General features: G+C 39.4%; 1 pseudogene; it reads right to left on the reverse strand.

The window, feature by feature from the left end:
• Nucleotides 1-5,310: 5,310 nt before the first annotated feature.
• LOC144309973 (18S ribosomal RNA) lies at nt 5,311-6,265 on the reverse strand (annotated as a pseudogene).
• Nucleotides 6,266-17,122: the final 10,857 nt, after the last annotated feature.

Here is a 17,122-nt window from a genome sequence, read left to right on the forward strand (position 1 = left end):
GTGAAGTGTTGCCAGTCAACTAAATACTTTTACTCCTGTTGGAATAGCGATAATTATAGTGGCGGATGTGAAGTATGCTCGTGTGTCTACGTCTATTCCTACAGTAAACATATGGTGAGCTCATACGATAAAGCCTAAAAACCCAATAGATATTATTGCCCATACTATTCCTATATAGCCGAAAGGCTCTTTTTTCCCTGAGTAGTAAGTGACAATGTGAGAAATTATTCCGAACCCTGGCAGGATAAGAATGTAAACTTCAGGATGTCCGAAGAATCAGAATAAGTGTTGATATAGGATAGGGTCTCCTCCTCCAGCGGGATCGAAAAATGTCGTATTAAGATTACGGTCTGTTAAAAGTATTGTAATTCCAGCAGCCAGTACAGGCAGGGATAGTAGGAGTAGAACTGCTGTAATTAGTACTGATCATACAAATAGGGGGGTTTGATACTGGGATATTGCAGGGGGTTTTATGTTGATAATAGTAGTAATGAAATTAATTGCCCCTAAAATAGAAGAGACTCCGGCTAAATGTAAGGAGAAAATTGTAAGATCAACGGATGCTCCTGCATGGGCCAGATTGCCAGCCAGTGGGGGGTAAACGGTCCACCCCGTTCCTGCACCTGCTTCTACCATAGAAGATGCTAATAGTAGAAGAAAAGATGGAGGAAGAAGTCAGAAGCTCATGTTATTTATTCGGGGGAATGCCATGTCCGGAGCACCAATTATTAATGGCACTAGTCAGTTTCCAAAGCCCCCAATTATAATGGGCATGACTATGAAGAAGATTATTACGAAAGCATGGGCGGTTACGACGACGTTATAAATTTGATCGTCGCCTAGTAAAGTACCGGGCTGACCTAGTTCGGCTCGGATGAGGAGGCTCAAGGCAGTGCCTACTATGCCGGCTCATGCTCCAAATAGTAAGTATAAAGTACCAATATCTTTGTGATTAGTAGAGAACAGTCATCGGTTAATGAACATAGGTAAAATGGCTGATAAAAGCATTAGACTGTAAATCTAAAAATAGAGGTTTAAGTCCTCTTTTTGCCAAGCTCTGTGGTGAATTTTCATATTGAATTGCAAATTCAAAGAAGCAGCCTAGACGCCGCCGGGGCTTCTCCCGCCTTTTTTTTCTACGCGGCGGGAGAAGGTAGATTGAAGCCAGTTACTAGGGTATTTAGCTGTTAACTAAAATTTCGTGAGGTAGAAGCTCACCAATCTAGGGAGGGCTTAGCTTAATTAAAGTGTTTGATTTGCATTCAATTGATGTAAGATAGATTCTTGCAGCCCTTAGAGGTGATTTGGTCAGGGGTTAAGTGTATAGCACTTGCTTAGAGCTTTGAAGGCTCTTGGTCTGGTCTAACCTAAACTCCTAGTCCAAGACTGATAATATAGGTGTTAGCGGGAGTAGTATAGTTGAGATAATGATTAAGGGGGGTAGTAGGGTTGCCTTTTTTGTGTACTCGAATTGTCATTTTATTTTTATGTTATTTGTGGACGGGAATATGGTAAGTGCGGTGCTATATGTGAGTCGCAGGTAGAAATATAAGTTAAGTAGAGCGGTGATGGCTATTAGTGTTGGAATAATAATTATGTTATTTTTTGTTAATTCTTGAATAATTATTCATTTAGGGATGAAGCCAGATAATGGGGGTAGTCCTCCTAGGGATAATATTAAGATTAAGATTATGGAGGTGATTAGGGGAAATTTATTTCATATGTGGGATAAGGATAAGGTTGTGGTGGATGAGTTTAATATGAATAGTATGAAGGTAGATAGTGTTATTAGAATATATAAAGTTAAGTTTAGGATTATTATTGTAGGGTTGTAAATAATGATAGCGGCTATTCAGCCTATGTGGGCAATGGAGGAGTATGCTATGATTTTTCGTAGTTGAGTTTGATTTAGTCCGCCTCAGCCTCCTACTAGAACGGATGCGAGGGCTATTAGTATAAGAAGGTTGGTGTTAATTGATGGGGAGATTTGATATAGGATGGATATAGGTGCGATTTTTTGTCATGTTAGTAGGATTATTCCTGATATAAGTGTTACTCCTTGTGCTACTTCGGGAACTCAGAAGTGGAATGGAGATAGGCCTAGTTTTATTGTTAGGGCGGTGGTTATTATGATGGATGCGATGGGGTTTGAGATTTTTGAGATTACTCATTGGCCGGAGTAAAGAAGGTTAATGGTGACTCCTATTATTAGTAATATTGAGGCAGTAGCTTGTGTAAGAAAATATTTTGTAGAGGCTTCTATGGCTCGTGGATTATACTTTTTTATGAGGATAGGGATGATGGCTAGCATGTTTATTTCGAATCCAATTCAGATCAGTAATCAGTGCGAGCTTAGTATGACGATTATGGTCCCTGCCATGATAGTTGCTATAATAATAGTGAGAATAGGGGGTTTTATTAGTACGGGAAGGGTATAAACCAACATTTTCGGGGTATGGGCCCGATAGCTTAATTTAGCTGACCTTACTGTAGAATATAGTGTAAGTTTGGTAGCACGAAGATCTTTGAATTCTTAAGATTAGGTTCGAAGCCTATTATTCTAGAAATAAGAGGATTTAAACCTCTATTATTTACTCTATCAAAGTAACTCTTTTATCAGACATATTTCTTATGTTTGGGGTGGGATACTCGCGGTAATAATGGGTAAGGCAACATGTCATATGCATAGGGCTAAAGTTAGGGGTAGAAAATTTTTTCACAATAAGTGTATTAATTGATCATAGCGGAATCGAGGGTATGATGCTCGAATTCATAGGAAGCAGATAGTTAGTAAGAGGGTTTTTATAGTGAAGTTAATAGAGTAGAGTTCTGGTATAAATGGGTTGTGGAATGCACCGAAGAATAGAATTGTTGTGAGGATATTTATTATAATGATATTTGCGTACTCTGCTAGAAAGAATAGGGCAAAAGGACCCGCTGCATACTCTACGTTAAATCCAGAAACTAGTTCGGATTCTCCTTCAGTTAAGTCGAAGGGGGCTCGGTTAGTTTCTGCTAGAGTAGAAATGAATCATATCATGGCTAGGGGCCAGGCCGGAAAGATTAGTCATATATGTTCTTGGGTGATAATTAGTGTGGATAGTGTAAATGACCCGTTTATTAGGAGGACTGATAGGAGAATGATTGCTAGTGTTACTTCATATGAGATTGTTTGAGCTACTGCTCGGAGGGCTCCGATTAGAGCGTATTTGGAGTTTGAGGCTCATCCTGACCAAAGGATGGAGTATACGGCGAGACTTGATATTGCTAGTATGAATAGGACTCCTAAGTTTATATTAATGAGTGGGTAGGGCATTGGGAGAGGGATTCATATAGTTAGGGCTAGTGATAGAGCTAGAATGGGGGCTAGAATGAATATTGATATGGAGGATGTAAGTGGTCGTAGAGGTTCTTTTGTGAAGAGTTTTACTGCATCTGCGATTGGTTGAAGGAGGCCGTAGGGGCCTACGATATTAGGCCCTTTTCGAAGTTGTATGTAGCCTAAGACTTTTCGTTCAACGAGGGTGAGGAAGGCTACGGCAAGAAGGATTGGGATGATAAGAGAGATAATGTTGATAAAGAACATTTTGTTAGGGAGAGGAATTGAACCTCTGATAATAAAGGTTTAAGTTTTACGCAGTTACCGGGCTCTGCCACCCTAACAAAGCCCCTTTTCTCGGGCTTATGAGGAGATAAACTGGTTAGATTGAGTTGACTTCATCTATTAGTTTTAAGGCGCCTTTGTGAGGTAGGCCTTACATCCCTTGTCCTTTCGTACTGGGGGAGGTTATATAATAGATAGAAACCGACCTGGATTACTCCGGTCTGAACTCAGATCACGTAGGACTTTAATCGTTGAACAAACGAACCCTTAATAGCTGCTGCACCATTAGGATGTCCTGATCCAACATCGAGGTCGTAAACCCTATTGTCGATATGGACTCTTGAATAGGATTGCGCTGTTATCCCTAGGGTAACTTGTTCCGTTGATCAAAAATTATTGGATCAATAAGTGATGTTATATTTTGACTTGTGGGTCTAAATTTTAATCACTCGGGAGTTTTTTTATATTCCGAGGTCACCCCAACCTAAATTGCTAACCCACAATAATGGTGTAATGTTATGCCTTGTAGGTATTTAGTATCCATAAGTTTGGGTTAGTTAATTAAAGCTCCATAGGGTCTTCTCGTCTTATTGTGGCATTCCCGCCTCTTCACGGGAAGGTCAATTTCACTGATTGGGAATAAGAGACAGTTAAACCCTCGTGTGGCCATTCATACAAGTCCTTATTTAGAGAACAAATGATTATGCTACCTTTGCACGGTCAGGATACCGCGGCCGTTAAACAAGTGTCACTGGGCAGGCAGTGCCTCCAATACTAGAAATGCTGGAGGTGATGTTTTTGGTAAACAGGCGGGGTTTGTGTTTGCCGAGTTCCTTTTACTCCTTTTAATCTTTCCTTAAATGCATGCCTGTGTTGGGTTAACAATAGGGTAGATAAGTATTTCATTTTTGGGTTGATATTATCAGATTGTTAACTATCAGTGGTCTATCCGTTTCTGATATAAGCTTATGCGGGGAGAAAATAGTTCTTGTTACTCATACTAGCATTGTTGCTTCTATATTTAAATAGAATGGCCCAGGAGGTATAATTAGGAGTTGATGTAATATGATTGGGATTAAGTTATATTGTTTGTTGAGCTGGAACGCTTTCTCAATTGGTGGCTGCTTTTAAGCCAACTATGGTGATGTTAGTATATACTCTCTAATAAAGGTTGTATCCTGATTCTAAGAAGCTGTACCTTCTTAGACTATATTTTAAATTTACATTAAAATTTTGTTTTTTTTTAGGTAAATTTAAAGTTGAACTAAAATTCTGTTTGTGGGCAACCAGCTATCACCAGGCTCGTTAGGCTTTTCACCTCTACCCACAAATCTTCTCACTATTTTGCTACATAGATGAGTTGATCCTTTTAGATTGTTTATGGGTAGCTCGTCTGGTTTCGGGGAGCTTAGCTTAAGTTCTCTTTGTTAAGTCGTTTCTGGCTAGTTCATTATGCAAAAGGTAAAAGGGGTAATCTTTGCTGTTTAATACTGTTAAGATGTCTTTCATCATTCCCTTACGGTACTATCTCTATCGCTCCAATTAAAATTTCTATCTCCTATACTTTTATTATTTAACTAAATGTTTTACTTTATATGTCTGTGATACTTAAGTTTGGGGTTAGTTGGGCTAGCTTTTGTTCAAAGTGGTCATAAGTAATGAAATCTTCTGGGTGTAGGCCAGACGCTTTAGTTAAGCTACACTTTGATTAATCCAAGCACACCTTCCGGTATGCTTACCTTGTTACGACTTGTCTCCTCTTGTGTCTTAGTTAAGTTAATATGGTTATGGTTGTGTCTTATTACTTGAGGAGGGTGACGGGCGGTGTGTGCGTGCTTCATGGCCCTATTCAATTAAGCTCTCTATTCTTAATTTACTACTAAATCCTCCTTCAGTTTTTAATTTCATAAAAACGTTCGTGGAATGTTCTTGGGTAGAAAATGTAGCCCATTTCTTCCCACCCCATAAGTTACACCTTGACCTAACTTTTTTATGTAAAATGATTGTGCTTACTATTCTACCTTTTGAGGGTTTGCTGAAGATGGCGGTATATAGACTGAATTAGCAAAGGGTGGTGAGGTTTATCGGGGTTTATCGATTATAGAACAGGCTCCTCTAGAGGGATATAAAGCACCGCCAAGTCCTTTGAGTTTTAAGCTATTGCTAGTAGTCCTCTGGCGAATTATTTTGTTGTAAAATTATCTATGTTTAGGGCTAAGCATAGTGGGGTATCTAATCCCAGTTTGGGTCTTAGCTATCGTGTAGTCAGATTATTATAAAGTCACTTTCGTGGTCTATTTTATGGTAACTGTAGCTTTTTACGGCTTAGTTAAGTTTTAACTTTAGTGCAAAGGTATCTTAAACACGCTTTACGCCGTGGGCCTATTAGTTTGGGTTAATCGTATGACCGCGGTGGCTGGCACGAAATTTACCAACCCTTTTTAGTATGGCTTAGTCAAACTTTCGTTTATGGCTTAATTTTTATCACTGCTGTATCCCGTGGGGGTGTGGCTTAGCAAGGTGTTATGAGCTACTTAAGAGTGTGCTTGATACCTGCTCCTTTAGATCACTGCTGATTTTAAGGGCATTCTCACTGGGGCGTGGAGACTTGCATGTGTAAGTCTACTAAGAACTAATAGGAAGGCTAGGACCAAACCTTTGTGTTTATGGAGTCGTGCGACTCATCTTGGCATTTTCAGTGCCTTGCTTTATTAATTAAGCTACATTAACTTATACTGAAATTGTAGTGTGTATAATAAATAAAATACATAGTAAATATGAGAGGAAAAAAAAAGGGGATGCTATCTATAGATAGACCACGAGATCGAATGCGTGTAAGACTGTTGTGTTAAGTTAACTAGAGTAGCAATACATTTGTATACAATTTAAATAAAGCTTGTGAGTATTGTATGCACTTAGTCCTGTTTTTGGGGTTTGGCAGGACATAAATAAGTGTATAATAGATGACATGAGTTTATGGGGGGTAAGGGGGGTTTGTATAAGTTAACTTAATGTCTTGCGCGTGTACGTACGTGTACACACGTGTACGTACGTGTACACACGTGTACGTACGTGTACACACGTGTACGTACGTGTACACACGTGTACGTACGTGTACACACGTGTACGTACGTGTACACACGTGTACGTACGTGTACGTACGTGTACGTACGTGTACGTACGTGTACGTACGTGTACGTACGTGTACACACGTGTACGTACGTGTACACACGTGTACGTACGTGTACACACGTGTACGTACGTGTACACACGTGTACGTACGTGTACACACGTGTACGTACGTGTACACACGTGTGTCCTAGAATTATATGTCCTGAAACCATTGACTGAATAGCACCTTGATTTTATGCGTGAGTTGATAAATGATAATGAATAAGTCCAGCTACAAGTTATTTGACTGCATTAGGGCCGCGACGGGCATATTCCCTGAGAGCAGAAGATAAGTTAGAGTTAGTGCCGTTGCGGTCATAGATGAGTGATAGCAGATTCCCCCCCTAAAAATAAAAGATACCAAATGCATGACACCACAGTTATGTGTGATCATGGGCTGATTAGTCACTAGTCCATCGAGATGTCCCATTTGCGAGAATTAGTAGGATTGGAATAAATAGAGTCATGGCCCTGAGGTAAGAACCAGATGCCAGGTATAGTTTCATGATAGTAACCCCCACATTAGCATGGGCCCGGAGCGAGAAGAGTGACATTACAGGCAAGGATTGATGGTTTCTCGAGGCATGGTGATTAAGCCCTTATTGGACTAAGTGATATGCATCTAGTTACTGTTGAGGATCAATGGGTTGTGGAATTGGACTAGACATGTCCTATGTAAAGATATAATATCATGTACATGCTTATATGCATGGGGCAAGCCATTAATGCACGACGTACATAGGGGAGGGAAAGAAGGATTTTTTGGAGATACTGACATAGCACAGTAGAGGTGGTCCAATATATGAATGTAGGGGGTGTCAGGGAATAGTTTAAGAAGAATTTCAGCTTTGGGTGCTGATGGTGGAGCAAGAGCTTCTTCCTTGAGTCTTAGGGAGGGCGACTACTCTCCATTTTTGGTTTACAAGACCAAGGTAATGATTATACTACAAAGACTCTTCATTTTAGAAGATTATTTTCGATAACGCTAATTGTTGGCATTAGAATCAATAGGATGGTGAAATATAGAATTGAGGCGACCTGTCCGATAATGATGAAAGGGTGTTCAACTGGCTGTCCTCCAATCCAAGTTAAAGTGAGAAGATCGGCGACTAAAAGTCAGAATAGGCATTGGCTGAGGGGTCGGAATATTATACTGCGTTGCTTAGATGTGTGGAGGAATGGAATGAATGCTAAAATTAGGATGGAGAATACTAGGGCGAGTACACCTCCTAATTTATTAGGGATAGATCGTAGGATGGCATAGGCGAATAGGAAGTATCATTCAGGTTTGATATGTGGAGGGGTGTTTAGGGGGTTTGCAGGGGTGTAGTTGTCTGGATCTCCTAATAGGTCTGGTGAAAATAAAACTAGTGATATTAAGACTAGGAGCAGGAGTAGGATTCCTAGGATATCTTTAATTGTGTAGTAGGGGTGAAACGGAATTTTGTCTGAGTCTGATGTGATTCCTGAGGGGTTGTTGGATCCGGTTTCGTGTAGAAATAGGAGGTGTACTATTGCTAGAGCTGCGATGATGAATGGAAAGATAAAATGAAATGCAAAGAATCGTGTTAAGGTTGCTTTGTCTACTGAGAAGCCACCTCAGATTCACTCTACTAAGTTGGTTCCGATATAGGGGATGGCGGAGAGAAGGTTAGTGATTACAGTTGCCCCTCAAAATGATATTTGTCCTCACGGCAGTACATAGCCTATGAATGCTGTGGCTATGGTTGCGAATAGTAGTACAATTCCAATGTTTCATGTTTCTATGAATACATAGGATCCATAGTATAGGCCTCGTCCCACATGTATGAATAGGCAGATGAAGAATATGGAAGCGCCATTTGCATGTATATAGCGGATAATTCAGCCGTAGTTAACGTCTCGACAGATGTGGGTGACCGATGAAAAAGCTGTGGCCGTGTCCGATGTGTAGTGTATAGCTAGAAATAAACCTGTTAGAATCTGTAGAATCAAGCATACTCCTAATAAGGACCCGAAATTCCATCAAGCAGAGATGTTAGATGGCGCTGGGAGGTCAATGAATGAATTGTTGACAATTTTGGCTAGTGGGTGGGTTTTTCGAATGTTGGTCATTAATGTTCTTATAGTTGAAATACAACGATGATTTTTCATGTCATTAGTCATGGTTAAATTCCATGTAGGAATAATGATAACATACATTGTATTTATTTTAAGTATCGTTTTTGTGATGAGTTTTGTGGGTTTTGCCACTAAACCATCTCCTATTTATGGTGGGCTTGTGCTAATTATTAGCGGTGGGATTGGTTGTGCGATTGTTCTGAATTTTGGGGGTTCTTTTTTAGGGCTGATAGTGTTTTTAATTTATTTGGGGGGTATATTAGTAGTATTTGGTTATACAACTGCTATGGCTACTGAGCAATACCCTGAGGTGTGAGTTTCAAATAAGGCTGTTCTAGCGGCTTTTATTACTGGTCTATTGTCTGAGTTGTTGACTGCTTGCTATATTTTGAAGGATGATGAGGTGGAGGTAGTATTAAAGTTTAATGGAATAGGGGATTGGGTAATTTATGATACGGGGGACTCTGGGTTTTTTAGTGAAGAGGCTATGGGTATTGCGGCTTTATATAGTTATGGAACCTGGTTGGTGATTGTTACAGGTTGGTCGCTGTTAACTGGTGTGTTGGTTATCATGGAAGTTACCCGTGGTAATTAAGGATTAGTAGGCTGAGAATTATAGTTAGTATGAACGATAGGAAATAGAGCTTGATGAGACCCTTTTGATTTGAAATAAGGGTAGAAGATTTTATTTGGAAATACGAGATTGATTTGGGTAGGATGTTTTCTAGTCAGATGGAGTCCAGAAGTATAGATGCTGATTTCTGGCTGATGGTTAAACTTGTTTTAGGTGTGAGGCGGTGCATAATGGTTGGATAATAGCCAAGGAGGGTGGAAAATTTAAAGTAATTAGATGGATAGTTAAATTTGAGTCCTTGTATGGTAAGGTTTAGTTCTAGTGCCAGGATGAAACCCAAGATAGTTACTGCAAGGGCTATCATTTTTAGATAATGAGGCATAGTTATCTGTGGGATGGTGGTGGGTGTGATGCTGTGGGAGATAATGTATCCTGCAAATACACTTCCGATAAGGAGTCGTTTAATAGAGTTAATTAGGAGAGGATTATTCTCGTTGATAAGGATTATAGGGGAGAAGCGGGGCTGGCCTAGTAGAGCGAAGAATATAATTCGGGTGCTGTAGGCAGCGGTTAGGGATGTGGCAACGAGTGTAATTAAGAGGGCTCAGGCGTTGGTATTCGACGTGTTAGCGGACTCGATGATCAGGTCTTTGGAGTAGAATCCTGTAAGGAAAGGTATGCCTGTTAATGCGAGGCTTCCGACAATCAGGGAAGTTGTGGTGAAGGGAAGGACTTTAAATAGGCCACCTATCTTTCGAATGTCTTGTTCATCGTTTAGGCTGTGGATAATTGACCCTGAACATATGAATAACATAGCTTTAAAAAATGCGTGAGTGCAGATGTGTAAGAAGGCTAGGTAAGGCTGGTTAATGCCAATTGTTACTATTATTAGGCCTAGTTGGCTTGAGGTAGAGAACGCTACAATTTTTTTGATATCGTTCTGTGTAAGAGCGCAGATTGCAGTAAATAGTGTAGTAATAGCCCCTAAGCATAAAGTGAGGGTTTGAATAGTTTGATTATGCTCTATTAGTGGATGAAAGCGGATAAGAAGAAATACTCCTGCTACAACTATTGTGCTTGAGTGAAGTAGGGCTGATACAGGAGTGGGGCCTTCTATGGCTGAGGGGAGTCAGGGATGTAAGCCGAATTGAGCAGATTTACCGGTAGCTGCTAATAGTAAGCCAAGTAGCGGCAAATTAAAATTATCGTTTGTTGTAATAAAGATTTGTTGAAGGTCTCATGTGTTTAAGTTCAATAGAAACCATGCTATGGTTATAATGAAGCCTACATCTCCAATACGGTTATAGAGGATAGCTTGTAGGGCAGCTGTATTTGCATCGGTTCGGCCGTATCATCATCCAATAAGTAAAAATGATATAATGCCAACTCCTTCTCAGCCAATGAATAGTTGGAATATGTTGTTTGCGGTGACTAAGACTATTATAGTAATAAGAAATAAGAGAAGATACTTGAAAAATCGGTTAATATAAGGATCGGAGTGTATATATCATATAGAAAACTCTATAATAGACCACGTGACAAAAAGGGCTACGGGCACAAAGATTATTGAGAAGTAGTCTAATTTAAAACTCATGGATAGTTTTATGGTCTGGATTGTTATTCAATGTCAGTTTGAAACAATTGTTTCCTGTCCTGAGTAGATGAATATTATTGTGGGAATTATGCTAATTATGAATGCGTAAGAAGTAGCGGTTTTTACATAGTATGGGTATAGCTTATTTTTGTAGAGTTTAGTAGAGGTTATAATGATGGGCAAAGTAAGAATGACTAGAGCTGTGATTATGCATGAAGTAAATATATTTATTACTTTTATTTGGAGTTGCACCAATTTTTTGGTTCCTAAGACCAATGGATTACTTCTATCCTATAAAAGTTGAAAAAGCCATGTTCTTATACATGGGAGCATGAGTTAGCAGTTCTTGCAGTACTTTTTCGGTAAGCAAAAAGGTTTGAGCTTTTATTATTAGATTCACAATCTAATGTTTTTGTTAAACTATGCTTACAGTAGATGGGACCGAGAATAATTTTAGGGTTAAGGGATAGGAGGAGTAGAGGCAGTAGATGCAAGGTTATTAGGGCATTTTCTCGTGTGAATGACGGTTTGATATTTTTGATATGGTGGGAATATTTACCACGCTGTGTGGTGATTAGTATATAAAGTGAGTATAGGGCAGTGATGGTGATGTTAATTCCTATTAGAATAATAGTAATGTTGGATCATGAGAATGAGGATATCACTACAAATAGTTCTCCGATAAGATTAATTGTTGGAGGAAGAGCCAGATTTGTGAGGCTTGCTAATAACCATCAGGCTGCTATCAGGGGAAGGAGGGTTTGAAGTCCTCGTGCGAGAATCATAGTACGGCTATGGATTCGTTCGTAATTGGAGTTGGCTAAGCAGAATAGCATCGAGGATGTTAAACCATGGGCAATTATTAGGGCTGTTGCACCTATATAACTTCATGGTGTTTGAATAAGAACCGCTACAATAACGAGTGCCATATGACTAACTGAGGAGTATGCAATTAGGGATTTTAGATCTGTTTGACGGAGACAGATAGAGCTTGTTATGATTATGCCTCATAGAGATAATATTATGAAAGGATACGCTATGAAGTTGGTCAGGGGGTTTAGTAGGGTTGTAATTCGTATCATGCCATAGCCTCCTAATTTCAGGAGTACGGCGGCAAGTACCATGGAGCCGGCAATAGGGGCCTCTACGTGTGCTTTTGGTAGTCACAAGTGGAGGCCGTATAGAGGTATCTTTACTATGAATGCTATCATGCATGCCAATCATAAGAAAACATTAGATCAGGAGTTTGGCAGAGGTTGAATTCAGTATTGAATTATGAGAAAATTTAGGGAGCCCATGAAATTGTGGATGTAAAGGAGAGCTACTAGGAGTGGGAGAGATCCTATTAAAGTATAAAATAAGAAGTAGAGCCCTGCGTTTAGTCGTTCAGTTTGATTCCCCCATCGGGTAATAATGATCAGGGTTGGGATTAGTGTTGCCTCAAATAGGATGTAAAAGAAGATAAGTTCAGAGGCGGTGAAAGTTATAATTAGGAACAACTGGAGAAGAATCAGTATTGAAATATATAGTTTTTTTCGAGTTAAGGGTTCTTTTGATAAATGGTGTTGGCTTGCTATAAGTATAAGGGGTAGAAGTCATGTTGTAAGTGCTAGTAGCGGTGCTGATAGGGAGTCAGAGAAAAATATTAAGGAGGGGTTCAATGTATTATCATTTGGTTGATTCAGGTAGAATAAGCTGATTAAGCTGATTAGCAAACCATATGTTGTCGTGTTAATTCAGATTATGTTAGGCTTTGATACTCATGTAAGGGGGATCAGTATGATAGTGGGGATGATAATTTTTAGCATTGTAAGAGGTTTAGGTTTTGTACGTAATCAGTCCCGTAGGTGTTAGATACTATAACTAGTAGAGATAGTCCTAATGCTGCTTCGCAGGCAGCAAATACTAGTAGTACGATTGGTATCATGCTGGCTAATGTAAGGTGGTTGTTGAGAATAGTTACAGATATTATTACAAATAGTGATAATATTATGCCCTCTAAGCATAGTAGCGATGATATTAGGTGTGATCGATAAACAAGTATACCTATTAGAGAAAGAATGAATGCCAGAAAGATATTAATATATACTATGGACATATGATAATTATGAGATAAATCATAATCTAATGAGTCGAAATCATTTGTTTTGGCTTAAACTAATTATCATATTCGGTTCATTCTAGCCCCTTTTCGGTTCATTCGTACGCTAGGCTTGCAGCTAGGAGGGAGATTAGTAGGAGTGCTATGATAAGTATTGTTGTCAACTTGTTGGTTTGTGACGCTCAGGGAAGTGGGAGTAGGAGTGCGATTTCTAGGTCGAAAAGCAGGAATGTGATGGCAACTAGGAAGAATTTTATAGAGAAAGGTAGGCGAGCAGATCCCATGGGGTCAAAACCACATTCGTAGGGGCTTGTCTTGTCTGTATAAATATTTAGTTGGGGAAGTCAGAATGCGATTAGTACAAGTAAGGACGCTAGGGTTACATTAGTTATCAAGGTTAGTATTACGTTTATTACTTCTTTCCAGGTTGATCTGGAGCTAACTGATTGGAAGTCAATTGTACTAGTTATACTAAAGAAATAGGATCCTCATCAATAAATAGATACATATAAGAATAGTCAGACTACATCAACAAAGTGTCAATATCATGCAGCGGCTTCAAATCCGAAGTGGTGGTTTGATGTGAAGTGGTAGTATAGTTGTCGGAGAAAGCACACGATAAGGAATGTGGAGCCAATAATTACATGTAGTCCGTGAAACCCAGTAGCTATAAAAAAGGTAGATCCGTACACTCCGTCGGAGATTGTAAAAGATGTCTCGTAGTATTCGGAGGCCTGTAATAGTGTAAAATATACGCCTAAGGAGATTGTAATAAATAGGCCTTGAAGTATGTGTTTACGATTGCCTTCTATTAAACTATGATGGGCTCAAGTAATAGATACTCCGGAGGCTAGGAGGACTGAGGTGTTGAGTAGAGGAACTTCTAGTGGGTTAAGAGGAATAATGCCGGTGGGAGGTCAGCAACCTCCAAGTTCAGGAGTAGGGGCTAGGCTGGAATGGTAAAAGGCTCAAAAGAAGCCTGCAAAGAAAAATACTTCTGATACAATAAAAAGAACTATTCCGTACCGTAGTCCTTTTTGTACAATAGGGGTGTGATGTCCTTGGAATGTGCCTTCTCGGATCACATCTCGTCATCACTGGTATATGGTTAGCAGGTTGGTTGTGAATCCTAATGTAAGTAGGGATATTGAGTTATAGTGAAATCATATGATAAGACCCGATGTTATAAGAAGGGCAGAAAGGGCTCCTGTTAGCGGTCATGGGCTTGGGTTAACTATATGGTAAGCGTGAGTTTGGTGGGTCATTAGGTGTTGTCATGTAAGTATAGACTTACTAGTAAGGTAAAGACATAGGCTTGAATTAAGGCAACAGCAAACTCTAGAATCGTAAATAGAATTAAAATAATAAAAGTGATGAAAGCTGTGGTCGCGCTAATATTAATAAGAGCTAAGGTAGCCCCTCCAATCAAATGGATTAGGAGGTGTCCTGCAGTAATATTGGCGGTTAATCGAACGGCTAGAGCTATGGGTTGAATGAATAGACTAATAGTTTCGATGATTACTAGTATTGGAATTAGGGGAAGAGGGGTGCCTTGGGGTAGAAAGTGTGCCAAGGATGCTTTGGTCTTATAGCGGAAACCGGTAATTACTGTCCCTGCTCATAGGGGGATTGCTATTCCGAGGTTTATAGAGAGTTGTGTCGTGGGCGTAAATGAGTGGGGTAGTAGTCCAAGTAGGTTAGTTGAACCAATGAATAGAATTAGTGATATAAGTATGAGAGCTCAGGTTCGTCCCTTTTGATTATGAATTGCTAGTATTTGTTTTGATGTTAATTGAATTAATCATTGCTGAATGGAGATTAACCGATTATTGATTAGGCGATTGGGTGCTGGGAATAAAATGGAAGGGAATATGACGATCAGTACTACAATAGGGAGACCTATTATTGAGGGGGCAGCGAAAGAGGCGAATAAATTTTCGTTCATTTGTTTTCTCAAGGATTATGTTGACTAGTGATTTTAGTAGACTTGGTTATTGGGTTTTCCGGGTAGTGGTGATTTGAAATTTTTAGTTGGAATAGAATGAAGAGGGTGAGAAATATTGAAAAGATTATAATAAATCAGGTGGATGTGTCTAGCTGTGGCATTTCATTAAGGGGAGGTTAAAACTCCCAGTCTTTAACTTAAAAGGTTAATGCTTTATAGCTTCTTAATGAGTAAGTCTAGTCTAGGTTATACTATTAAGGCAGATCAGGTTTCAAAATAAGATAGGGGGACTATTTCAAGAACAATGGGTATAAAGCTATGGTTAGATCCGCAGATTTCAGAGCACTGGCCATAATACAGTCCCGGTCGTATGGCTATAAGGGTGGTTTGGTTTAGTCGTCCTGGAATAGCGTCAGTTTTTAGACCTAGTGATGGAACAGCTCATGAATGCAAAACGTCTTCTGAAGAAATAAGTATTCGGATGGTTATTTCTATTGGGAGGACAACTCGGTTGTCTACTTCTAATAGTCGGAGTTCTCCTGGCTTTAATTCTTGTGTTGGGATTATGTAGGAGTCAAAGTTTAAGTCTTCATAATCAGTATATTCATAGCTTCAGTATCATTGGTGGCCTATTGTTTTCACGGTTAAAGAGGGGTTATTGATTTCGTCTATTATATAAAGGATTCGGAGGGAAGGTAGAGCGATTAGGATTAGGATAATGGCGGGTAGGATAGTTCATACTGTTTCTACTTCCTGTGCGTCTATTGTGCTTGTATGAGTTAATTTTGTAGTCAATATTAGGGAAATGATGTAGAGAACTAAAGAACTGATTAAGAATACAATTATTAGTGTATGGTCATGAAAATGAAGTAGCTCCTCTATAATAGGGGAGGTTGCGTCCTGTAATCCGAGTTGAAATGGGTACGCCATAGAGGTATATAGGGGTTTCACCTATAATTTAACCTTGACAAAGTTATGTAATATTTTACTAATACCTCCTGATTGAGAAAGACATAGTGGTTATGACATTGGCTTGAAACCAATTTTAGGGGGTTCGATTCCTTCCTTTCTTATTTTTGGATTACATATGTAGGTTCTTCGAACGTGTGATATGGAGGGGGACATCCATGTAGTCATTCAATATTAGTTGTAGTAAGTTCTACTATAGCAACTTCTCGTTTGGATGCAAAGGCCTCTCAGATTATAAAAATTATAAGCATCACCGCTGTAAGCGAGATAAACGATCCTATAGAGGAGACGGTATTTCAGGTGGTATATGCATCTGGATAGTCAGAGTACCGACGAGGTATTCCGGATAAACCTAGGAAATGCTGAGGGAAGAAAGTTATATTTACTCCCACAAATATAATTGTAAAGTGAATCTTTGCTCAAGTATCGTTAAGAGTATAACCTGAGAATAAGGGGAATCAGTGGGCAAATCCTCCCATAATGGCAAAAACTGCTCCCATTGAGAGCACATAGTGAAAATGAGCTACAACATAATACGTATCATGAAGAACGATGTCTAAGGACGAATTAGCTAGGACAATGCCTGTTAGCCCGCCTACTGTGAATAAGAAAATAAACCCTAAAGCTCATAGCATAGCTGGAGATCATTTAATATTGCCTCCGTGAAGTGTTGCCAGTCAACTAAATACTTTTACTCCTGTTGGAATAGCGATAATTATAGTGGCGGATGTGAAGTATGCTCGTGTGTCTACGTCTATTCCTACAGTAAACATATGGTGAGCTCATACGATAAAGCCTAAAAACCCAATAGATATTATTGCCCATACTATTCCTATATAGCCGAAAGGCTCTTTTTTCCCTGAGTAGTAAGTGACAATGTGAGAAATTATTCCGAACCCTGGCAGGATAAGAATGTAAACTTCAGGATGTCCGAAGAATCAGAATAAGTGTTGATATAGGATAGGGTCTCCTCCTCCAGCGGGATCGAAAAATGTCGTATTAAGATTACGGTCTGTTAAAAGTATTGTAATTCCAGCAGCCAGTACAGGCAGGGATAGTAGGAG

This window comes from Canis aureus, unplaced genomic scaffold (assembly GCF_053574225.1).
Source record: "Canis aureus isolate CA01 unplaced genomic scaffold, VMU_Caureus_v.1.0 ptg000300l_RagTag, whole genome shotgun sequence".
In the NCBI taxonomy this organism is placed as follows: domain Eukaryota; kingdom Metazoa; phylum Chordata; class Mammalia; order Carnivora; family Canidae; genus Canis; species Canis aureus.